This window comes from Myotis lucifugus, unplaced genomic scaffold (genome assembly GCF_000147115.1).
Source record: "Myotis lucifugus unplaced genomic scaffold, Myoluc2.0 scaffold_86, whole genome shotgun sequence".
Taxonomy (NCBI): domain Eukaryota; kingdom Metazoa; phylum Chordata; class Mammalia; order Chiroptera; family Vespertilionidae; genus Myotis; species Myotis lucifugus.
The window spans coordinates 2,429,128-2,455,695 of record NW_005871134.1 but is presented as its reverse complement, the minus strand read 5'-3'; the positions used below and the strand labels follow the sequence as shown (position 1 = coordinate 2,455,695).

Here is a 26,568-nt window from a genome sequence, read left to right as displayed (position 1 = left end):
TCTGTCTCTCTTCCTATTGATATTTGGAAGCCTGTTTCTTCATCTGTTGGCATTGCCTGCATTACCTGTCCTGGAATCATCTCTGTTTACCTTGATGTGCTGTGAGCACAGTTCATGGTTATGCATATAAGAGGCAGCCTTGCAGTAGTGAGAGGCAGGGCGCATAATTTTATGACTGCAGTCTCTATTGGGGGAACCTGGGTTGCCCTGGTAAGAATGCCTACCCTGCACAGGCACCGTCTGACCTCCAGGCTGGGGTAAGGACCCTCTTGGCCTGTATGGGAAATACTACCTGTTTCATCTCCTTCCCTACCTCTACATCCACAGGGCTATAAACTGACAGCCTACAGATATGTTTTGGGGCTCATGTCCTGTTTTAAATATAAAAGTATCCTATATAATAAAAGCCTAATATGCTAATGATATGCTAAGGCCGCTCAACCGCTCACTATGACGTGCACTGACCACCAGGGGTAGACGCTCCAACTGGCAGGTTAGCTTGCTGCTGGGATCCGGCCAATCAGGACTGAGTGAGACTGGCCGTACTTGCCCTGGAGCCCTCCTGTGTCCCTCCTCAGCCCCGATCATGCACTGGTGGGGGTCCTTTGGCCTGGCCTGCGCCCTCTCACAATATGGGACCCCTCGGGGGATGTCAGAGAGCCGGTTTTGGCCTGATCCCACAGGCCAGACCAAGGGACCCCACCGGTGCACAAATCCGTGCACTGGGCCTCTAGTCTACTTATATAAAAACCCTGGGTGTAACATTATGACCCGAGGCGCAACCAATCGGAAGGAAGTCAGTCCTGCAGGGGTTGTCTTAGAAATAGCTGTGCCCTCCCCCAGCTGTTTCCCTGGAGGGCAAGGTTTCAGGCAGGAACCCGCCCTCAGGGTGAGGTTTCAGGCAGGAACCTGCCCTCAGAGCGGAGCATGGAAGTACTGAGTCCTGGGTTGCCTTTCCAAGGGCTGCGCCCTCCCCGAGCTGTTTCCCGTGAGTTCTGAGGGAAGAACCCACCCTCAGAGCGCCAGGAGCGCCCAGCAGCAGTCAGTCATGAGTTGCTGAGGCAGAGGCCACGGCATGGTAGAACTCTGGGTCTGGCCCAACAGGGGGTGTGGCCAGCCTTCAAACCAGACCCTGACAGTAGGGAGGAGGCAGCCCCATTCCTCACAGAATCTGCTGTTGGATAGCTTGCTGTCAGTGGCCTGCCAGCCAGGAACCCCATTCACCTGCACCCAGGACCCTGACAGGATGGAGGAGGGAGCCCTATTCTTCACGGAATCAACAGGTGGCCAGTTTGCTGTCAGGGGCCTGCCAGCTAGGAATCCTATTCACCTGCATATCCGTATAAAGTTTTAATACATTATATTAGAGGTTGAGGTCATGGTGATACTGTTTTACTCACAGCATCTACAGGAATTGCTGCAAATTTACTTTTCGGTGGAAGCACCTTTCATTCCCAATATAAATTGTTGATTCCATTAAATGAAACTTCAATTTCTAGACTCGATATAAACAGTGAAGTTGCTAAAACTATTAAAAAGGCCCAACTTCTCATTATTAATGAATGCACCATGGCATCCAGTCATGCTATAAACGCCATAGACAGATTACTAAGAGAAATTATGAGTCTGAATGTTATATTTGGAGGGAAAGTTCTCCTTCTTGGAGGGGATTTTCGACAATGTTTCAGTATTGTACCACATGCTATGCGATTGGCCATAGTACAAACAAGTTTAAAGTACTGCAATGTTTGGGGATGTTTCGGAAAGTTGTCTCTTACAACAAATATGAGGTCAGAGGATTCTGCTTATAGTGGATGGTTAGTAAAACTTGGAGATGGCAAACTTGATAGCAGTTTTCATTTAGGAATGGATATAATTGAAATTCCCCATGAAATGATTTGTAATGGATCTATTATTGAAGCTACCTTTGGAAATACTATATCTATAGATAATATTAAAAATATATCTAAACATGCAGTTCTTTGTCCAAAAAATGAGCATGTTCAAAAATTAAATGAAGAAGTTTTGGATATACTCGATGGAGATTTTCACACATATTTGAGTGATGATTCCATTGATTCCACAGATGATGCTGAAAAGGAAAATTTTCCATTGAATTTCTTAATAGTATTACTCCTTCGGGAATGCCATGTCATAAATTAAAATTGAAAGTGGATGCAATCATCATGCTATTGAGAAATCTCAATAGTAAATGGGGTCTTTGTAATGGTACCAGATTTATTATCAAAAGATTACAACCTAACATTATTGAAGCTGAAGTATTAACAGGATCTGCAGAGGGAGAGGTTGTTCTGATTCCAAGAATTAATTTGTCCCCATCTGACACTGGCCTCCCATTTAAATTGATTCGATGATGGTTTCCCGTGATACCAGCATTTGTGATAACTATTAATAAATCACAAGGACAAACTCTAGACAGAGTAGGCATATTTCTACCTGAACCCGTTTTCGCACATGGTCAGTTATAGGTTGCTTTCTCTCAAGTTTGAAGAGCATGTGATGTTACAGTTAAAGTTCTAAATACTTCATCACAAGGGAAATTAGTCAAGCACTCTAAAAGTGTTTTCACTCTTAATGTGGTGTACAGGGAGATATTAGAATAAGTTTAATCACTTTATCAGTCATTGTTTGCATCACTGTTATTTTTATATCATGTTTTTGTCGTTTTTTATATCATGCCTCTGTTGTTGTTATATCCTTTTATTACTGTTTATTTATTAATACATTTATATATTATTTTCATATACATTTTACTAATTTCCTTTCATCTCTCACACTTCTATTATAGAGAAAGGACAAATAGCAATATTAAAATATCTCCGCTAATTAATTCCCATTTTAAAAAAATATATATATTTTATTGATTTTTTACAGAGAGGAAGGGAGAGGGATAGAGAGTTAGAAACATCAGTGAGAGAGAAACATCGATCAGCTGCCTCCTGCACACTCCCCACTGGGGATGTGCCTGCAACCAAGGTACATGCCCTTGACCAGAATCAAACCCGGGACCCTTGAATCCGCAGGCCGATACTCTATCCACTGAGCCAAACTGGTTTAGGGCAATTAATTCCCTTTTAATGTGCACGAATTTCGTGCACCAGGCTACTAGTTTAATATAAAAACCAGGACACTTTGCAAAAAATATGGATTTTCATCATCTCTTAGAAAGACAGATTTAGCAACACGAGGCTGCCCTGCTCTGCTCACTTTGCAGAGCCACCTCTCAAGTGCACGATTCTCCAAATCCACTACATAAGACCATCATGTCACTTCCCTGAGCTGTGGTCTCACACCTCCGTGTGGCTTTCTCCATAGGTACTGAATGGTGGCTGCTCCTTTTGGAGGGGCATGAGTTCTTGAGTTTGCCACAGTCCCCACCCCTCCTTATTGCCTTCCTCCTAAAGGCATTTGGGTTTACCACTCTGGACCTTCCCTTTCATTGAAACCCAAAGTTCATATCCTTAGGTTTCGCATGAGGCACATATAATACCTACTCACAAACTACTGATTTATACAAGTTCAGGGCACAGGGTAGGGAACAAGGCCCCATTTGGTTCCTTTCCCCTTCCTATATTCCCACACCAGGACTGTAGAAGTGGGTGTGGCCATTGCCATTTTACAAATGAGGAAACCAAGGCTCAGGGAAGTAAAACAATGGTCCGTGTAATGGTTTGGAGGCTCAAGCACTTGGGAGGCAGCTCTGCAGAGTGGGCAGAGCATGACCGGAGGTCTCTGCCCCTTCAGGGACTCCAGTTTCCTCCTCTGTAAAGTCAGGTCACTGCCCTAAATCAGAGATTCTCAATGTGAGCGCATGGCTGGGGAAAAAGTTAGCATTTTCTTCCATTGTGGATGTAGGCAATAAACCACAATAGCATTAGAAGTCTCCTGGACTTTGTTACCAGGAGGAATCAGATATTGTTGTTGGAGATACATCAGAATAGCATTTGCCCTCATTACTCCTTCAAGGCTAGGAGGGTTATTAGACCTGCCTCTAGATTTTGTTATAAATATTGACTTATAAAAGAAATAAAAATATTAGTGTATCACAGAGTTATGAGTTTAACATTTTGATAACCATTTCAATACAATTGGTTCCCACTATCATCCTAGGGATTTTATTTTATGTATTTAGAAACATATTTATGGGAAAGGTATCCCAGATGTTTTCCAGTTACTTGAATACATGGGACTCCAGGACCCTTGAGTTTCAGGCTCAGGGGCACTCATTTAGCAGCCCAGTCCACACTGTGTCCACACCTGTGGTAGCTCCAGAGGCCATTCCCTGGACGCTGTCTGCCTAGTTGGCATTCACTTACCTCAGGCCAATGTCTCCCAATTTGTTGGTGGCCAAAGATGTCTGAGAAGGCTGGACAGGGCCAGAGGAGCAGGGATGGAGTCCCCATCTGAGCCTTGGCACCCCCTGAAGCCCCTGCGCTGGGAAGTGCTGGGTGCTCGGCTCAGTCTACAGACACTCAGTCTCCACCCACCCACCTGGGTTCTTCCCTGCAGATCCTTGTGCAGGAACCCTGCCTGGGGGCCTGGGCACTTCTTGTTGTTTTGCTGGGAAGGAAGCCAAGCTGTAGAGAGGGCAAAGGCCTCGTCAGAGTCAGAGGAGGGACCAGAGCCCATCCAGGCTGATGTCCATTTCCTGGAACACGTGACCCCTTCTCGGCTTACCTGGGGGCAGCCTTTCCCTGTGAAGGTGCATCTTCACATCTTCTTTTCTTACACATTCCTACTCAGCACTTTTCTTTGGAGAGCTTACTTCTCCTTCCTTTTTCTCAATAGTATTTATTTTTATTTGTTTGTTGTTTGTTTGTTTTAACAGTTCAGATTTTCTCCTAAGAGTTCAGTTTTGTCCCTTAGGGAGCTTCACTGCTGAGTTTTCAGACCCCTTCTATACATTAGAAGAAGGCTGCAAATTAATTGGCTATTTCCTGAAATCTCCATAGCAACCATTGGAATTCATCTAAATTCAGCTTTGACCCTGGAGACAGGGGAAAGGTCCAAGCTTGCAGTCTCATCATATTGATTATTCTTTCATCAAATATTGATTGAGGCTTTGTGTCAGGAATCAGGCCGAGCAGTGGGGATAACAAGGTGACACAGTCCCTGTCCACCTGGGGCTTCCTCTCAAGACAGACAGTGAACAGGTAGTTCAGGGCTGCGGACTGTAACAAAAGAGCAGTGGACCCTTTGAGGAGCTGACTGCCTAAGGTTCATCAGCAAAAGCCGTTCAAAGTATATGCCCTTTAAGCTGAAACCCATAAGGTAAATAGAAATGAGCTGGGGAAGTTCTAGACATCAGAGCAGCATGTGTGTCAATACAGGAAATAGAAGAGAATAAGGAGAGAAGCAGATAGGGAGGTTGGAGGGATAGAGAGGGCCCAAAGAGGAAGACTGTATAAACAGATGGAGGGTTTGAATGCATCTTGAGGACCGTGGAAAGCCACCAAACTTTTAACAGAAGAAAGACATGATCAGATAGCGTTTTTTAAGACCAGGCTTGGTGCAGGAGAAGGCTCAGGGGGATGCGAAGCGAGGCAGGGAAACTTGCTAAGAGAGTCTTGTCATGAGAGAAGATGGTCTTTTGGGCTAAGGTGTTATCTGATTGGTACAGACCTGGGGATGGATTTGAGAGCTCTTTATAAGGGGGACAAAGTGACCAATGAGCAGGAAAAAGTCAAACCCAGAAAGGTTTCGCCTTCTTCCTGTCTCCCGAGTGTCCATAGGTAGCTGAGACCATGACCTCACCCGGCAGGGCAGACAGACCCTCCGTGGCTGCCATGCACCCTTGATGCTCCGTGGCATCAGCCCTGTGTCTTCATTGCTTGGTGCCTGAAGTTGTGGGAAAATCTGAGCAGATACAGACAGAAGGGTGGGGCAAGCAGCACTGCCCTATCATTCCATTCTTTATGTCACTCAGGTCTTCTTTATTGAGAATTGACATGGTAAATCTAACTTCTGTGCTCCCTGCCATCCCTGAGTTCATGATAGAGTTCCCCAAGTAAATATGTGACAATGAAATGTGAGAAGTCCAGGATCACGAGCAGAGGTGACATGCAAAATATTTAACAGCCTGGACGGCAGGTCACAGGCCTCTGTCATAATGACTCAGGAGGAGCCGGGGGCCTTCCATGTACCACACCTTAGCCTCTGGACTGTGGGGGCAGGGGACAGGGTCCTGAGAGGAGCTCAGGTCCTGGTGGGAGGCATCCAGGAGCTTAGGCAGTGACTACATAGCAACTAGTGTGGAAGTATTTCCATATTTTAGCCACAGGTGTGTACTTGCTGATCTAGACTGGGAGTCTGGGAAGGCTTCTCAGAGGAAGTGACATTTGAGCTGAGATATGAAGGAAGGGCCTGCTCAGCTGGGAGTAGTGGTAGCAGAATCAGCTTGTGTAAATGCTCTGAAACAGGACAGACAATGAGATGTTTGAGGAAATGAAAGGGGAGGGGCATATGGTGAGAGGAGACAGAGCTACCAGCAGGAGCCAGGCTCTCTGGGCCCTGGAGATGGGGGTGGGATCACATTTTCAGGATGCAGGGAGGCCATGTTGGGAGGCCACTGCAGAGGTTCAGGTGAGAGATCACTGTGGCATGGACTAAGGTAGTGCAGGCAGAGATAGTTAGAACCAGCAGAATTTGATGATGGGTTAATATGGGGATGAAGTGAAGGGGTGGGGTGTCATGGGGTGGCCTAGGTTTCTAGTTTGTGCTTCAAGTGGCATCACTCACTGAGATGGAGACCAGCAGAAGAGGACCCTTTGGAGGTCAAGATTAGAGGTCATGGAGAGTTTGAGGCTGACAGGTCAGCCTCAGTGCCTAGACACAGTCTTCTAGTTTCTGTTCTAAGGAATCAGGGCAAGTCACTTCGCCCATCTGAGGCTCCTTGTCCTCAACTATAAAACTGGGGAAGTAACACCTGCTTTATAGGGTTGTTGTCAAGGTTGTTATGAACACGGATGGGAAGCACCTCACCCATCATAGGCAGGCAATGACCATTGGCAGCCACAGGCAGCAATTTATTTTAATTAAGCATATATGCTCAGGAATCTTACAAGGTCCTGTTATAATGAGGCCCATCTGGTTCATTTCCTCCTTGCCGAAATAAAGTTCCGAGTCCGTGACTGTGGTGGTGATGAGAACGATGATGAAGATGATGGTGGTGATGATGATTCTGTTTCCTCGGCTGTTTGAAGCATATTAAGCATCTGCCTACATCATTTGAGGAGCTGGTGTTGTACAGGGGAAGGATCACTGGGCTCAGATTCAACTATTTGCGCTCCATTCCCGCCTCTGCAGCCTTGGGCAGGTCATGGAGTCTCTCTGAGCCTTAGTTTCTCCAGTTGTGCAGTGGGGGTGGTGATATTATCTCCCAGGATGGTTATATAATTCAAACTGAATGGCTTTGTGTGGAGTTAATGTAATGCCCATTGCCAGATGCATGGTTGTGCTTTAAAGCTACTGTCTCACTCTTTCTTATGTGACCCTAGTTCTTGTGCCTTAGGGAAGTGGGAAGTGGCATCAGGCCCTTCCCAGGGGGACCTCAGCCTCACTTCTGCCTTCTCCTGCTATCCCCTGTCCATCCCTGTAACCCAGCCAGGAAGGCAACACCACTTCTTCCTCATGCACCCTCCCTCGGCCTGGAATTCCCTTGTCCTACCCTCTGCCAGTCAAATGCCTTTTGAGTCTCCAGAGCCCAGGCAAGTGCCACGTTTTTCACGAAGCTTTTCTGATTCTGCAGAGGAGACTCCGCACTCTGTCTCTTGTCCCCACAGCGCTGTCACTTGGCCCTCCTTTAGACACATCAAGCACTCAGCTCTGGGCTACAGCACAGACCTGTGTCCTTGACTATAGACCTCTTGGACCCACAACCTTGCTGTTACAATCTCATACCTACCCTCAAACCTGAACCTGGATTCACACACAAAAATAATTTAACTGAATAGGATTGAATTAAGTTGACTGATTGAGGCTAGGACAGAATCTCAGCCCCCTGACCATGGCTCTAGGCGAGGGCCGTGAAACAGCACAGGGATGGAAAGGCCTGCAGCAAAGGATGCTCTGGCTCAGCTACTAGTAAGTCATCCAGGTTTGGGGTGGATGGTTTTGTACTTGATGCTTGAGAGGACACTTGTCAGGTCAGCTCCATGGTAGCCATGCCCACAACGGTAACTAGGCAACTGAAGTCATGCTGCTGTGAGGAGCTGGGCAGGGGCACTAGCAACCTCATGAAAAAGTCAGAGACCCTCCCATTTGGCCTGGGTCAGCCTCAGCTCCATGGCTCTCCCTGACCCAGCCTCAACCCTCCAGTCCATCCTCACTGCAGCCAGAATGATAGCTCTGAAGGACACACCTGGCCCTGTCATTGCCCAGCTTAAAACCCATTGATGGATGAGCCCATTACTGGAACCGGGACTGCTAGGCCCTCCAGGCTCCTGCCCTGCATCCTTCCTAGTGTCCATGCTCCTTCTGCTGCTTGCTCTTCTCAGAGTGGGTCCACATTCCCTACCTCCTCCCATGGACCTTTCTGTTTTGCAAACACTGTGCTCATGAGTCCTGTTTGAAATCTGTCTTCCCCAGTCGCATCCTGGTAGACTTGACCCCTTCCTGGCTGGATCCCACTGTAGATCACAGTCTCTCCCATCCCCTGCTCTCCCCTCATGCTACCTGTAACACATGGTACCTGTTAGTGCTGGGAGCATGTCTCATTCACCATCATTAGCAGTGGGAATTCTAAGAGTGGTGCATGCTGTTCTGACCTGACTTGCAGGCCCAGCTAGTTTTTTGAGAAATGCTCTTCCACAGAATTCTCACAACAGCCATGGAAAGTGGGGATAAGGATCTCCATTCTGTAGCTCAGAGAGGTTAAGTCACTTTCTCCCTGTCACACAGCTCATCAGAGTCAGAGATGGGATTTGAACATGGGTCAGGCCCATGCCATTTCCATCTTCCTGGCCACCAATTCTAACCTGGGACTGACCCACAGGGGAGGCAGCCAGCAATGGCTTGTTGATGAAAGGATAAGCCTGAGGCTGCTGGGTAGAAAAGTTGATGTTACAAGGAGAGCTGACCAGCTTGGCTTTTAAAAATTTTTTAATTTTTAATCTCTTACATGGTTCCATGGGTCTGGTTGAAAAGAAGTGAGGAGATCATGCAACATTTTAGGTTATCATTGGATTTTTCATGTTTTTAGGTAAATAAATAAAGCCCATCACTATCTCTGCCACACAGCATAGAAAATGACCTCTCTCTGAAAGCAACTTGAGTCTCTCTGACTGGGGTCAACTTGGGTTGGGGGCCCAGAGGAGGACTCGGCCAGCATTCCAAAGGGCACTTAAGGCATTGGCATTTCACTCTTCCTCCGCCAAGCTGTGGGGGGTTGTGAGGTTGTTTGGGCCAAGGCCCTGTGTCCAGAGGGCAGTTTCCTCATTCTAAATAGCTTCATACCGTCCTGTTCTCACACACACAAAAAGAAATCTGACCAAGAGGAAGTGAAAAAGGAAAAATCTTTGACTCTGAAATACCCAGAAGAAAGCTAAAGTGAGCAGGTTTCAAGGACCTAGCAGCTGAAGTCCATGAAAACAATATCTACTCACTGACAATGACCAAGCTGGAAACTACGTACCACATCCTCTAGGAGAGCTGCTCCTCATTTATACACCTTGTGGTAATAGACAGTCACTTGGATCAATAGTTTCCTGAGATCAGTGTCCACATCCAAAGAGGAGGTGCTTAGAACTCAAGAAGCATCTCGGAGCCCAGGGTTCCTGAGACCTCGTGGGCAGGGGCAGGAGGGACTGACTTCCTGAAGGGAGGCATGTGCCTGTGCACCCCCTTCTCCAGCCCTGCTCTGGGAGTCATTGGTGCCCTTCCCCTGCAGATCCTGACTCATTCAGGCCTAGAGTCTATCCAGATAGAGTGGGAAACCCAGCAGAACCTCAGTCCTCCTACTAGGTGGAGCCTAGAAGTTCAGGTACCTTTTTTCAGTTCCAGAGTAACTAGGGCTGACTAAGGACATCTCGTTACCCACTTCATTCCCAGTAAATAGCCAGGAAGCTACTTAGTCAGGGGTGAGGGAGGATGGTTGGTCTTCTCTGAGGAGATGGTGATGAAGCTGAGAGGACTGGGGGTGGGGGGTGGGTGTGAATCTGGATTAGCCAGTAGAGGGAGAGCAGACAACTCCCCATGGAGAGGGCACAACATGCCCAGGACCTTGGGTTGGGAAGACGTGTGACTTATCTGAAGATCTGAAAGGAAGCCATGTGGCTACGTGCAGAGACTGGGGGAAGATGGATGTATTCAGAGACCCAAGTAGTGCCAACAACTGGGTGCTAGTCGCTGCCTGTCAGGCACAGGGGCACATAACGGACTTTGAACATGATCTTCCGTGGAATAGGCAGCTGTTAACGGTGAGATGATCCCATTTTCATTTTTAAAATCCTTTAGTTTCTGGGTGGTGAGAAAATTGGAGAAGAGGATGTGGGGAGAAGAGTTAGGATGTGCTGTGGTCTAGGTGAGAAATGGTGGTGGTGGCAGTGGAGAGGGGTAAACGTGAGCAGGAGTAAGGTCTGCTTAGGAAGTGGGACAGAGAGGACTTGGTGGCTCGTTGGCTATGGGTAGTGACATGCAGTGAGATGTCAAGGCAGGCAGGCTTCTGGTGGGGCCTCTACTAGACGCTGGTGCCACTCACAGTGATTAAACAGGCAGAAGAAAGCAGAAGGCAAGAATCAAGGCAAAAGACAAATGGCAAGCCCTATGTACCAAACAAGAAAGAGACTAACTTCTGACCGAGAAATGGGGAAAGGACAGTGACCTTGAAGTTCCTAGTGCAAATGGCCATGAAACAGAAAAAAAATATTCAACTGATATCCAAAACATGGAGATTAAAATATCTAGGCTCCATTTAATGCATCACATTGGCAAAGGGAAGAAGAAGGAGAAGGAGAAGGAGGAGGAGGAGGAGGAGGAGGAGGAGGAGGAGGAGGAGGAGGAGGAGAAGGAGAAGGAGAAGAGGAGGAGGAGGAGGAGGAGGAAGAGGAGGAGGAGGAGGAGGAGGAGGAGGAGGAGGAGGAGGAGGGGAGGAGGAGGAGGAGGAGGAAGAAGAAGGGAGCCCGCTAATGCCTCATATTGATGAGAGCATGAGGAATTGGCATGTCCATATATTGCTGGTAGAAATATAAAGTGATGCAGTATTTTGTGGGAGGCAGTTAATATTTTTTTAAGTGTTAAGCTGTATATATGCACAAATATTAGGGTATATTTACCACTAGAGAAAAATTGGAAACCACCTATATGTCAATCAGTAAGAGATTAATTGTGTATCTATGTAACCACTTAAAAATAAGATTAAAATTAGTGTGAATAGTATGATCCCATTTGGTAAAGTATCTGGATGTGTTGTTTGTGGATGTCTGTGTGGGGGGTATTTATCCTAGAAGGTTGAGAAGGGAATATATCTAAAATCATATTGTGAGTGGTAGGTGAGTTTTTTTATATTTAATGTACTTGGGTAAGATGAAAAAATAATATTTTAAACAAAGAGAAGACAATAACTGCAATATGACAGAAACTGTGATTAAAGTGTTATCAAAGGGCCAGGCTGGCATTGCTCAGTGGATTGAGCATCCTCCCATGCATCAAGAGGTCACTGGTTCAATTTCCAGTCAGGGCACAGGCCTGGGTTCCAGGCTCAATCCTCAGTAGGGGGTGTGCATGAGGCAGCCAATCAATGTTTCTCTCTCATCGATGTTTCTGACTCTCCCTTTCCCTTCCTTTCTCTCTCTCTCTCTCTCTCTCAAAACACACACACACACACACACACACACACAAACAAACAACAACAACAACAAAATATTAAAAAATGAAAGTGTTACTGAACGGAACCCAGGGATGGGAGTGACAAATTCTGACTCGGGTGGCTGGAGAAGGCTTCCTGGAAGAGGTGTCATTGGATGGAGTATGAATAATCAGAGTTATGTTTGTTTGGTTTTTCTGTTTCTGCACATATTCAAGGAGACATGGGAACTTGACAAAGGCAAAGCCTGAGCCAATTGTGCAGGCCTTTCCCTGAGTTTGCTCTCTGGTCATAAGAATTCCTGCCAATCAATTTTAAACCAGATGACAGGAAGTGGAAGCTTAGAGCTCTAGAAAGACACCAGCAGCTTCGGCCAGTGTGCCGTGCAGTCACTTTGCCACTTTCCCCTAGCCCCCAGACCCAGTTGGGATTTTATCCTCATTGGCAGTGGCAATGGCATTCCTGGACACTCTGCTATCAGCCCTTTCTAGTTCCTTGGTTACTATCTTGAATCTTTGACTAAAGAATCACTTTCACTTCACATTTTCTCAACTTGGTTTTAGCAATTATGCAGCTTCTTATCAAAGTGCCCTTTTGGGAACTTAAATATGCATTGATACGATCTACTTACTTACTGTGTGGAAAACCCGGTGACCTGACAGAACGGAATGACCTGCCTGGATTGGGAAAAGGAGCTTAATTGGTGGCCTGGTGCCATGGAATTGCAAATTTGGGGTTTGATGAGGACTGGAAGGGAAACTGAATACACTCTCAGAGCACAGGGTCAGGAGTGGGCTGGTGGGCCCACGTCCCAGTGACTTCAGTTATTAGCGGTGTAACCTCAGGCAACTCTCTGGACATATAGTAAGTGTTAATTGATTTTGCTGTTTCAGCTTTGAGATGTGACTTTGGTTCTAAAGTCTGGCTGCAGCATAGTGAGGGAGCTGAGACCATCCCTCCCCAGAGAAAGTAGGCACCACTGGGAGCAGGGTGGTACAGGGATGAGCATTTAAATTTCAGAAGTTATTTTTTTAATGAGTACTAAAAATATACATATACTCACAGCACCCAAACCTATGACTTCATAGATAGTTTATATAGAATTGGCGTGATTCAGAATTCCTTTAAATTTGTTAGCAACCATTTTGCAATTACGGAATCTTTCTTAGTGGCAAGGTTGCCTTCCACTGGACCGCAGAGAGAAGGGGGAAAGAAGTAAAGAGCTACTGGAACTTTTAAAAAATCCATTAACAATAAAGTTAAGCAAAAAAATGTGAATTGATTTGGGAAAATTAAATGATAGCAGAGGTAAGATATCAATATAGTGAAAATGGTACCAAAATGACCGCAGCAGGCCGTGGCTGGGTCACTGAAACTCACTGATGGCAGTTTTCTCATCGGTAGTATCTCTCAGGGTGGTTATGAGGATCATGAGATAATGTCTATAGATACTGTTGGCTCAATCGATGTCACATAGCAGGACTCAAATAGATGAGTTTCTTTCCCTTTTTAAGTTAAAAGTGACCTCTCAGATTGGCCAGTGTGGTTTCCTTGTTTTCCAGATGAGGTACCTGAGCTCCAATGGGGGAAAGACCAGCTGAGGACTCCTGACTAGACTCAGATGTGCACAGGGCCTACCAGGGACCTGAAAAGTCTTAGGGAGACTGACAAAGGCATGGGAATCAAAATGGGCCAATAATGCAGGCCACAGTGATGGGGTAGCCCTGGGGACAGGGAGGGGGGATTACTGATGGGCAGGGTGCTTTTCAGTATAGTGCACTGTCACAGCCCTTCTCCACAAAATGGGAAACTCTATGTATAAAAGAAAAAAAAATGGAAAAATACCCAAAATGTTAGATGTAAGTAGAGGAAGTGGCATTTTCCTCTGCTCTATTTCTCCTGGTATTTAATGGTGCTTTGCATTTTGGCCTCAGTGAACAATAAAAGTAACTCCCAGAATGATTGGAAGGCTGAGTTTTCAGTAGCAAGAGTTGGGCACCATCAGTACCCTGTTTGTCATATAACTACCCAGTATCATACTTCATCTCTGATTATCTCACTTCATTTTTGAAATCATTCCCTCCTTGTCCCTGACCATTAGCAATTTTCCCATTTACCTGGGATCATAAGTAGTTGGTAAGCAATATTAGGTATAAACCGATGATGCATTTGAGTCCAGCAGTCTGGAGGGATTCATTGTCCTTCTCTTCTTGTTTTGCAGATGGAAACACTGAGACTCAGAGAGGGCTGGTGATCTCTGCGGCACTCGGGCAGCAGGTAAGTGATAATGCTGAAAGTGAGCCTGACACACGATACAGGTCTCGTCGCCAATCTCTGCAGCCCGTTGTCTCAATCTTGTGACTTTTCTGATTTGTGCAATTCAAGTCAGGAAGTAAGATGAGTTGTTTTGAGGCGTTTAGGTATTATTTGCGCTTGCGGTTTCTGTTTGTTCCTACCGTCGGCTTGGAACGTTAACAGGCGAGTCTGTGAAGGCCTCTCAGGCATTGCCTGGACCAGATGGGATCTGTCCCTGAGAATGGCAGAGCTCATTCAAACCTGGCCCAGGTTGTGCCGAGTGTGACATCATTGAACCTTCAATAGACACAACTGCTGTGTCTAGAACAGAGAGCCCTGAACTAGGGTGTCAGGGGACCTGGGTTCCAGTCCCATCATAAGCTGCTCTGTGACCTTGAACGAGCCACTCAACTCGTGGTGTCCCTCGCTTTTCATTCTTTCTTTTAAACTTTCCCCTCAGAATATCCAGTGCCAGACTCTGTGCCAGGCATGGGGGATAACACGATACATACGACGCAGGCTTTGCCCTTGAGGCACGCATTGCCCAATTGATGAGCTCTTCCATTTCTTCATTACTGTCTCATCGTGAGAATTGCTAGCATCTGCTTTGGTGTTTACAATCAGTAGAACATTTTGCTATCTTCCCCGAAACTCCATAAGATGAAAAAAAAAAGTGATTTCTCTTTTGCAGAGGAGAAAATGATGGCTTAGAGAGTTGGCCAAGGCCACATGGTGAATAAGGGTTAGCATTGACCTTGAAATCCAGAGCAAATGTTTCTGCCAAAAGCCACTGCTTCACCTGATGGCTGGAGGACTTGAGCAGGCATTTTAGTGACTCTGCCCCTCAGCAGGGGGTCAATGTTGGGGTGACCAGCACTAGGACGGCCCCCATGCCGATGGAGGAATTCCATTCTGAGAGGGGTACTCTCCTGTGTGTGGTGGGTTAATCCAGACAGCAAGGCCTTCTCTGCCTGAGAGTGAGGGCAGCCTTGGGCCCTGGGTAAGCTGATAACCAGAGGAAAACATGCAGAGGGCCCAGGGCCAGGCCCACCACCCCTGGGAGCTGGGACACAGCATAACAGAGAGAGTCTGCCCAGAGCCTGGATGCACACCCCCTTCTGCAGTGACCCTACTGTTCTGCTGTGTCCCACCAAAGCTGAGCGATCCCCAATCTCCGTAGCTTCTGCTGGGGCAGAGGTGCCTGGCCTCAGGCAAGACACAGAAAATGATATGGGTCCGAGGCTTCACTGTTTGTTTGTGGGGATGACAACTGCTTGAGCAGGAAGCTCTGGGGCTCCCTCCGAGTCTGGGACTTCAAAGGGTGTTGAACAACCTAGTCAGGGACTAGGCCTGCTTTTCCTTTCCAGTATGTCTATACGGCGTGGATTGTGGCCATCCGTGATGATGTACCCCCATGCATGGGATGTATGGGATGTGTAGGATTTGTGGGGAATGTGTGTGTGCATGTGGGCGTGGGGTGTGTGGGAAGGGTGTGCATGTGTGTGTGTGTATTTAATCTCTAGAAAGCAATTCTTATAAAAAATTCAATTCTTATGAAAACATGGTGTAATTTTTCAACAGGACCCAGAAATGGGCTTTTAATAAGCATCATTAAGCTCTTTGATTACAAGGGGAAGCCAGCCATTCTTTCATCCCAGCTTAGATCACACAGCTCTCCCTTGCCCTGTTCTGTGGGGTCAGATAAAAACTCCTACTATTCGTATTGGTCTCTCCCAAACCCTTTCTCCCCCTTTCCTGCCCTCCCCAGCCCCGGCCCCCACACGGGGCTTGTCTGATCTCGCCGCTCGGACTGCACACAGACAGGGCTGGTGTCAGCACTGACAGATGATAGCTGCGGGCGTGCCTGGAGTCTGAGTGCCCTGTGTCTCCTGTTGTCCCAGCAGAAAACTTTAGGGTCTTTGTTCGGGAGGTGCTCAGAGCTGAGAGATCCGGGGCTCCTTCCTTTCCCCGAGGGTCACTTACCATCACTGCCACCCCGCAGGGCTGTGTGTGTGCAAACCCTTTCCTTTATGGATTGGGTTTCCCCTTGTCCGACAAGAGAGGAGGCGAGGCCCTGCTGAAAGGCAGGTTTCACTCTAGACTGAAAGCATCCCTTCAGGTCTCCTAAGGAAGCTGGTTCCCAGAGCGATTATCTTTCCTGAGCCCGGAGCGTGGTGAAAGGAAGCTGGGCGGGCTTAGCAACAGGCTTAGCAGGCGGTGCTACAAGAATGTTCCTTCGTGTAAACAGGTCTGGGTTTGTGCAGTTTGGTTCTTCTCTGTGCACTGGCTCAGTTCTGCGCTGGTATGTTCTGATTTGCACGGCTCCTTCTCAGAGGTCCTGCATTCCTGAGGAATGGAGTTCTGCCTGCATCGCCCCTGTGCACCCCAGCACGGGCGTATGGGGCATGGGGTACGGGGCACGGGGCACAGGGCTGAGTGTGCAGGAGGGGCAGCCAGTGTTGGTGGTCTTACACAGAAGCCACTGGCTCCAGGCAGCAGGTTGCCCAGGTGTGGTACCCATGCCATGTATCATATAACAGGTCTGCAGTTAAGTCCTAGCCTGGCCTCTTACTGCACCATACAACTCAGTTTCTCTGTGCCTTGGCCCTGGAGGGCCTGCCCTATTTGGAACATTCTCTCTAGATCTTGCCAGCAACTCCAGGGCAGTGGCTGGCCCAGTCCCCGCGGCTCCAGTCATTGGGTCAGAACGGGCAACAAACCAGATAAGCCACTAAACATCACAATTCTGCCACACATCCCTGGTGGACATGCTGCCTTGACCTTGAGACCTATCCAGACAAACTGTCCAAGGATGAGGACAAGAGCCATCAGCATCAGTTCTCCAAACACCCTTAGTCATGGCTTTAAAAGACGTTTATTAAGCCCTACTATGTGCAAAGCACTGTGGTAAGATCTTAGACATATTTTTTCTAATTTTTATAGGCATTTTCCAGATTATATAGCTAAGTTTCAGAGAAGTTATCATGCCCAGAATACATAAATATTTCACGGAAATGCCTGGATTTGAACCCAGGTGTCTGGACTAGAAGCTTATAGCCTATGCTCTCCACCTCAATGAAGCATGTACCACACAATGGTTATCAAAAAAAATTAAGAAAAATGGCTGTCACTTAATAGCAATAGTTCTTTTAAAGATAATCTATAATAATAAAAGCATAATATGCTAATTAGATCAGACATCCTTCTGGACAAAGCTGAGGCTGCAAGGGCCGAGCCCCTTGCACGAATTTCATGCATTGGGCCTCTAGTCATTAATAAAGCATTCGCCATATGGCATCCTAATCATCAGTTCTTCTGTGATCCTCTCCCACTGGGTAGTGAGGTTCTTGACACAGAAACTGGAAGCCCCAGCCCCTTTCAGGGTGCAGGGTTTATAGCAACTGATCAATAAATGTTTGAATGATTAACAATACAAGGGCTGGCAAAAGTAGGTTTATAGTTGTTTATATGGAAGATAATCCAACAATCCTATATAATAAAAGCCTAATATGCAATTCGTTCTACTGGGAGTTTGACCAGGAGTTTGACTGTTCGCTATGACGTGCACTGACCACCAGGGGGCGGTGCAGAACATGGTAGGCGTCAGTGACACAGCACTGGCAATGGGTGGCAGTGGAGGCACTGCTGGCCCCGATAAGCCCCAAGGAGAGCAGGACCACCATGGGATGGTGGAGCAGGTGAGCAAGTGGCTCTAGGCCAAGGCAGGTGTGAGTGGTGGCCCGATCGCCCCGCAGATCGCCCCACAGACGGCAACCAGTGGCGACAGCGTGGGTGGGGCTGGGGGGGGGCAGCCTTGATCAATTGCTCTGCAGGCGGGATGGTGGAGCAGGTGAGGGGACAGTGCCAGGCCACGGTGGGTGCCAGGCAGGTCTGTGGGGCTGTGAGTCTGTGATCTTATCAGAGTCTTGTGAGCCTGGTGGCATGAGCTGGGGCCTGATCCCCGCAGGCCACCCCGAGGGACCTCACCCATGTACAAATCCGTGCACTGGTCTGCTAGTGAATAAATAATAATACAAGACTAATCTCTGTGTTTTGTGTACTCACAATTGTAAACCTACTTCTGCTCAGCCCTGTATGTATTATTTTGTCTTTATCCCTGTAAGATAGATACTATTGTAACCATTTTACACCAAGGAAAATAGAGGCTTGAAGAGTTTTGAGTAACTTGCCAGGTTACCTCACTGGTAAGTGACAGAACCGGGAATGGAATCCTGGGTGACTGATAGGAGAGTTCGGTATTCAACTGCGATGTCCTGCCCCATCCAGAGGCAGTGGCCTCCCCCACGGTCATAGCCTCAGTGATGACAACATTCTCCAGTGAACTCCTGTCACTCAAATCCAGCGCCTGCTTACCCAGGGCTATGTAAGGTTTCTATCCAGAAGGAATGGAGCTGGAGAAGGCTGGGAGGCCAGAGTCATGCATGAAAGGCAGTAGGAAGAGTCACTAACAGAATTAACAAGAAAAGGGGCCCGGCCGGTGTGGTCAGTGGTTGAGCGTTGACCTATGAACCAGGAGGTCACCAGTTCGATTCCCGTCAGGACACATGCTCTCCATCCCCAGTAGGGGGCATGCAGGAGGCAGCCGATCAATGATGTTTCTCTCTCATCTATGTTTCTACCTTTCTGGAGAGGAGACCCGATTTATAGGACACAAGCGGGGCAAAGTCAAGATCAAGCAGGATAATCTTTTGAGCTCCGTGGAGAGCAGTGGTGAAGTGCTTCCATGGTGTTTTCTGGGGGTATTTCTCGCGCTTGGCAAGCATGCTACCACTGGCTGATTGGTGGGTGAGGCCAGGGGAAAGTCTCAAGGGAGGGCCTTTCCTTCTAGTACCTCCCACAGACCTCATGGATCAGTGACGGGTTTCATCATGTGGTGTTTCATCTTATGCAAGACAAAGAAATGGTGCTCCATCCAGCCTATTGCCACAGGATAACTGACTCCTTGTGACTTTGTCCAAAGGGTAGCAGGAGCATGTGCTTCTAGTGAACATTAAGCAACAGGGAGCAGATGTGAACTGGGGAAGAGAAGGGCTTGGAGCAGCTGCAGCTGCCTGGGCAGAGCTGGGATTCCCACCACTGACTCCTGCTGGGGCTGGGGCTGGGGCTGGGGCTCACTTTGTGTGGATGTGGGCTGCATTCTAAGTCCCGGGGATTCCAGCGAGGAGCACCGGTGAACTCATCTAAACGCTAGGACAGAAACAACTGCTTTCAGAGACCACAAATGAACTCTCCTTACCCAGGGAAAACTACGCAGAAGGGGGCCATGTGACATGTCAGTTAGAACATTCCTGGATATGTCTTGGGGGGGGAGGGGGTCTTGGAGCTTTGCTCTTCTAGAGACTGGCCCTGTGCACCCGAAAGGAGTGGCAGTCCTGGGCCTTGAGGCTGGACCTTGAAGGCACTCGCACTTTCCCTCACAGCAGTGGTTTTAAACTGCTCTGTGGAGCCCTGGCGTTTGATTGGAATTCTCTCGGGCTTCCTTTGGAGACAGGCAGACAGTCCTCTGTTGTTCTCCGGCCCCCACCTTACAGATCCGCTTCTCTCTTTGGTCCCAGACTGATGTTTGACCATGCTCCCATGGTCATGCTGATGGTTTAAAGCCAACATCTGGCCCTAGCCGGTTTTTCCCAGTGGATATAGCATCGGCCTGAGGACTGAAGGGTCTCAGGTTTGATCCCAGTCAAGGGCATGTACCTGGGTTGCAGGCTTGATCCTTGGCCCCTGTTGGGGCGCATGCAGGAAGCAACCAATCGATGTGTCTCTCTCATACCCATGTTTCTCTCTCTGTCTCTTCCCTCACCTACCACTAAAAATCAATGGAAAAATAATCTTGAGTGAGGATTCACACACAAAAAGAAATAGAAAAAAAAAGCCAACATCTATTCCCATTGGCCATTGTGTCTGTTCTGATTGGTTGCTGTCTGTGCCATATCAAGTGTTAGAGATTTTTGAATTTAACTCCTGCTTGCAAGCCTTCTTTTGCTCAGAGCCTGAAGCCGCTGCCCCGTGCCACCTGCATCTAAACACAGGCACACCCCGCGAGCAGCCTGCAGCCCACTGCTGCACTGACCTAAAATGGCTCGGCTGTTTTTGAAAAGTGCTGGCTGTGCTTCTTCGTCCGTCCTAGGGCTGCAGAGTCACCCGAATGTCACCAGTCCACGTGGCCAAATGGGGGTCGGTGCTTTGTCTGTCCTTCCCACCGCCACCAGAGTGGAAGTCCTGGTCGTGCTGCGGTGGCAGACCGGGGAGCAGGGTTGGTGTTTTCTGCTGCAACCCCTGGAATGTCTCCTTAGCAAGCAGGGGGCATGCTTTATTGCCTGCCTGTGGACACGACTCCCAGGTTCTCTCAGCTATGCCTTTATGAGCAAGCTACGCTCCAAATGAGCGGGTGAGCCAGCCTCTCTGGCAGGATTCCTTATGGGCATTTGTGTGTTTTTTCTTCCCCCTTTCTTAAAAAAAAAAAAGCAATGGCAAAAGTCATAAAAAGGGAAGTGCGTGCCCTAGGGACTCATGCAGACCAGGATTTATATGCAGGCTCTGATTCGCATTAGCTGTTTGACCTTGGGGAAATGGCTCAATCTTCTGGCCTCAGTTTCCTCGTTTGAAAGATGGAAATGATGACAAAAATGACAACTAACATCTACCACGTGCCTGCCACAATTTTAAGCATTTATGTGACAACCCCGAGGTAGGTGACATTATTCTCTCCTCATCTTATGGAAGTAGAAATCGAGGACCAGAGTGACTTTTCCAACGTCACACAGCTGAATGGCAGAGATGCACTGAAATACAGGCGGTCTAGTTGCAGAGCCCGCTCGCCAGGCCTCAGTGCTTCCCTCGCTCTGTCTCAAGGCCGTGTCAGGACTAATTTCCAAGCAACGGGTCTGGAGCGGAGGGTGCTCTTCCTACAAGCGAATCCTCTTTTCCTCTTGTTCTGTGTCTGACAGAACGAGAACAAATCTTTTCATACACTGAGTACTTCTATACACTGGGCACTACACTATGCGCTTCACATTCATTATCGAGTTCGGATGTCCCAGGTTTCCCTTTTTAATACTGTTCCAGTTGTACACATGACGGGACAACAGAATGAGTAGCCCTTGTGAGGTAGTGTGCTCCCCATCAAGGGAGTGGTTCACACAGGAGCAAGAGGGCCGCTTGTCAGGGCTGTAGTGGGGATTCTGGCATTGGACTGTGACATCGTCTATTTGATCCCATGATGCTCTTCAGTGCTTGATCTGGGATGTGAGCAGCTCCCATGATTTTGTGGAAGTGGAAAGGGTCGCCTGAGCTAATTCCAGTGTTTCAGTGTCCTCTAGAAAGCATGCAGTGACCCTGAGGGAACAACAGAGAGCAACTAAATATATTCTGCCTGTGGCTGGAATCTATATAATTGGGAGTCAAGAAACCCAGGAAAGAAGGAAAGAAGGAAAGAAGGAAAGAAGGAAAGAAAGAAAGAAAGAAAGAAAGAAAGAAAGAAAGAAAGAAAGAAAAGAAAGAGAAGTTCTAGTCTAGGTTCTACAACTAGTTGGGAAATCATTTAGCCTCTTTGTACCTTTTGTTCAGAAGAAATAACTTTAAAGAGCTGCTGTGTCTAGAAACTAATACATCTAAGTTGAAAGCATCATGCCAATGAGCATCATTAGCATATATTGTTCCTCCTCCTGGCGACACCTGCAATCTCTAATAATTTCAAAAACGAGTCAGGAACAAATGCTGTATCTTCCCAGATTAGATGGGCGGAGGAGGAAAGACTGAAAATGAGAGGAATAGAGTCAACCCATCATTTTTATATTAGAGAGCCTCCAAGCCTAAAGCAGAGATTGACCTCCACACAGGCAAGAAAAGAAAGAATGAAGAACTTATATTTGAGTTTCCTAGCAAACAAGGGGAAAAGGGAAAGCTGATGATCATATGTTGTTCTTACTGGCTAATGTCAAGTCTTTGTTGAAGAGTAACTAACCACAGATGACAAGCTGTATGCTAGGCATGGAGCGGTAAAGCTTGTGAAGGACTGGCAAATACGTGATGTATTAGGTTGTGTTCTGGGGACTAGACTCTAGGACAGGGATCTGCATGCAGAAAGTTTATTGGATTTGCCCTCAGGATCAACACCTGTAGAGGAGTAAGGGAAGTAAAATTGTATCAAAGGAGGAGTTGGACTACAATGCAGCCACAAACAAGGCATCAGCTGATCCCAAAGGGAGGTTTGGAGTTGGCATGGCCCTTCAGAGATCCTGCCCTGAGTCCAGGGGAGCTGAGTTCTCTGCTCTCTGCAGCAGCAGCTGTGGAATGCCCCAAGGGAGGCAGCTTTCTTGGGCTGAGGGCCATTCCTGGAGAAGGACTCAATTAAGAACTGTCAGCAGCCAATGGCAACAGTCCCTGCCGCTGGAGAAATGGGTGCCGGCGTGCCAGAGGGCTGATCTGGACACATGGAAAGCAGGCTGCCATTCCTTCCTTACATCCCACTGCAGACGTCATAATGGAAGCACCTCTCTTGGGCACTGGTTCGTGGGAGCTTCAAAATGTTTTCAAACGCAGTGCCCAGATAAGCATGATCAGTGTGTTGGAATGGACACGCGAGAAGGACCCCACTGGCTCCTTTTGGCCTGTACATCTGCAGATGTTACTGGTGGAGTGAGAGTAAGTCTCCAATGGTATGATTGCTCTTTTAGGACTGAGTAGCTGGCAAACCTTAGATAATTCACCCTGATATGTCCAGTGGAAAATGTGGTTTTCTCATATTTTTCTTTATTATCCCCTCTGCCCCATTCCATTTGGGCTCTGAATTGTTTTTCTTTTACCCTACAAAATCAGTTTTCCCCATGACTAATTTCCTCTCTCTCTCTCTCTCTCTCTCTCTCTCTCTCTCTGTCTGTCTCCCAACCACAAACTTGCCCATCATTTCACCCAGTCATTTTAAGTATCAGCCCCCCTCGGACATCCCTCCCTCACCCAGTTTCCCATTACCTATCACCTTCCAAACCTGTCCATCCGATTAGCCTCTGGCTTTCATAACAACAATAAATGATGTCCATGTTCAGCCAATGAAGAAATGGGAGCTCAGAGAGGTTACGATGCTTTCTGAAAATGAGACATCTATCAAGAGACAGGTCCAGGCTTTATCTTAGATCCCTGAGCTCCCGAAGTCTGTATTCCTTCTTCCAGACCTTTGAAATACTTGTGGTGATTTCTTGATGACTCTACATTCTACTTCCGTATTCTCTGGCTGAGGACTCTACAGACTTCAGTTGTTAATCCCACAGGTCATTATGAATGACTGCCAAGTGTTGGGAGCCACCCTGCCCCCTTCCTTTTTTCTTGAACAGGGTAATTGCAGAGCGCTAGGTGCAGCCTGGCCCTGGGGCCTACCAGCTATCCATTCATTTAATGCCAGAGACACTCCAATGGTGAGGAGCCTTTGGGATCACAAACTCACTCTCAGAGTTGATGGGATAAGGCTGACATTGGAGCCAACTAATGGACTTGTTGTGGCTCATGATGAATGAGACTCAGTCAGAATACCTGGCCAGCTGCCAAAAGTCTGGCAACATCATTGGGGACCCACCTAGTCCTTTATGCCAAATGCTTGTGCTCTATTCTGTCATCCTTTTTCTTTAAGGAAGATGCATTTGGTAAAGGGAGGTCTTCTGCTTTTAGCTGGGAGTCATTTCCATCAAAACCAAGGGTCAGCCCTGGCCGATTTTGCTCAGTGGTCAGAGCATTGGCCTGTGCACCAATGGGTCCTGAGTTCCATTGTGGGTCAAGGGCACATACCTGGGTTGAGTTTTGATCCCGTGCCCTGGTCAGGGTGCATGCAGGAGACAACAAATGGATGTGTCTCTCTCACATCAACGTTTCTATCTCTCTCTCTCTCCCCCTCTCTCCCTCCCTCCCACTCTCTCTCTCTAAAAAAAAAAATAAATGGAAAAATATCTTTGAGTGAGGATTAACAAAAAACAAACAAAAAACACATCAAGGGTCAGTTAGGCTATTGTTAAAGACTCCTGTGGAAACACCTATTCTGTGTTAGATAGGAAGCTAAGCCCATAAGGATGGAGTAATAACACCAGGGTCCCACCCGCTCCCCTAGAGATATGAGCTGGTGGTTGCTTAGTGTTATGTAAATGGAAGACAGGTTTCCACAGTCTCCAGAAGCTGGGAGGCTTCTGAACTCTTACAATTGGTTAGCTCTGTCTCTGCCCTTGAGACTGTGACTTCTTTGCAGAGAGAGTAATTTAGAATCCTCATGGTGAGTGAAAAGAGAGGCTGATTGAGTCCTCACTCCTCTCTCTAACACAGATTCTCTGTGTGACCCTGTCAGAGCACTGAGCCTCTCTGGTCCTCAGTGTTACCTCAGTGTTGATGTAGAGAATGGTCGCTGTAATGCCCCACATGCCTGCAGCTGGGGAAGCACCTCATATAATGCCCTGCACACAGTAGGCACTCTGTAAATGATACCATGTTTTGCATCTCCACCCCCAACTCATTACTTAGTGAGATCAGTGGAGATGTATTTACTAGACTTTGGTGACATACAGAACATGGATATGTCCCCAAAGAATGCAGTAAATCTTTTGTGGGATCATCCAGGGTTCTAGGCTCTCCAACCACATGTCTCCTCACTGCACCCCACAAGGGCAGGTTACATACTCAGGACCTCCTACCAGCCCTGACTTGGAGAAGACCCCTGCTTGTTTTCTAATTCTTTAACCTCCACCCCATTTTCCTTCCTAGTAGGATGCTGCCTCTGATTGCTCTGAAGAAGAGATGGCTAGGGCAATGTGAAAAGGGTCCCGCCCCGTGAACTGGCTTCATGAACACAGAACACTCTCTTGACCCCCCAGGCCTCAGTGATCTCCCTTATAAAGCAGGGTAGTAATACTCTCCTTACTGGCACTCGGATTGCACACGTGAGAGCATGCTATAGAACAAATGTGATTTAAAGTGATGGATTCTTTCTTCTGTGAGTTTTCATTTCCTGGACTGGCCCCTTTGCCAATAGCTCTCAACATGAGTTCCAAATATATTTGGTTTGTGAAGTAGCGTGTGGATGTCTCTACTATGAGCTTTCCCCATGAACTTGTTTTAGAAATTGATATATCTGTCTTCTTCAGTGAACACCAAGATTTTCAAAAACAAAGTCCCACTCATCTTAATTCCTCTGTATCCCCAATGTGTCACAGGTGCCCCATCATTGTTTAAAAAAATAAAGGAGGACACAGGACATGAACACTATGGGCACCTGCTGTTTATCTGTTCTGGGAATGTGGGTCCTCATGATATGCCCCCACAGCCGTAGGAGGTCAATAGTATTCCCACTTCCAAGAAAAGTACATCAAGGCCCAGAGAGGTAAAGCCACCTACTCAAGGGCACACAGTGAATCACTAGCAGAGGAAGGGACAATACCTCAGAGCATTAGACTCTAAAGCTACTGCTCATCTACTGTATCTCCTTCTCTTTTTATTCACATTTTATTGCACAAACAACAATAATGGAAAAAATAAAATCAACTTCCATCTCACCACTTCTAGCAAGTCAGCTGTTTCCATTCTTCCACATTCCCTAGACTCCTTCTTGCATGTTTTTATAACAGCATTATTGAGGTATAGCTCACATGCCATAAAATGGACCCTTTTTAAAATTGTACAATTCAGTGTTTTTTAGTATGTGCAGAGCTGTGCAACCATCACCACTATCTAATTTTAGAGCATTTCATTACCCCAGAAAGAAACTACATACTCATTAGCAGTCACCCCACCCCCAATCCATTTCCTACTCTCCCCAGCCCCTGGCAGCCACTAATCTACTTTCTCTCTCTATGGATTTGCCTATTCCAGAACTTTTCTATAGATAGAATCATATAATATGTTGCCTTTGTGTCTGATTTCTTGCATTTAGTATGATATTATCAAGATTTACCCATGTTGTAGTTCATATCAATTATTTATTACTTTTTATGGCTGAATAACACACACACATTTTGTTTATACATTTATCAGTTGATGGATATTTGGGTTATTTATATTTTTTAACTATTATGAATAATGCTACTATGAATATTTGTATACAAGTTTTTGTGTGGACATATATTTTTAGTTCTTTTGAGTATATACCTAGGAGTGATGTTGCTAAGTCACATGATGACTCTGTGGTTAACATTTTCAGGAACTGCTGGTCTATTATCAAAAGTAGTTGTACCATTTTGCAATCCTACCAGCAACATATGAAGTTTCCAATGTTTTCACATTCTTTCCAACATGTTTTATTGTCTCTCCTTAATATTAACCATCCTTGTGGCTGTGAGTGTCATCTCACTGTGGCTTTGATTGTATTTCCCTAATGACTAATGACATTCAGCATCTTTACATGTACTTATTGCCCATTTTTCTTTTTCCTAAGGAGAAATACCTATTCAAGTCCTTTGCCA

General features: G+C 46.9%; 1 protein-coding gene across 1 annotated transcript in view; it reads left to right on the top strand.

Moving 5' to 3' along the window:
* Positions 1–26,568, top strand: part of LOC111826507 (teneurin-4-like) — a 376,579-nt gene that overhangs the window by 137,710 nt on the left and 212,301 nt on the right. Inside the window, exon 2 of the mRNA XM_023755919.1 lies at positions 14,043–14,098. The gene's annotated coding sequence lies outside the window, so the exon portion shown is untranslated. The remainder of the gene's footprint in view (positions 1–14,042; positions 14,099–26,568) is intronic.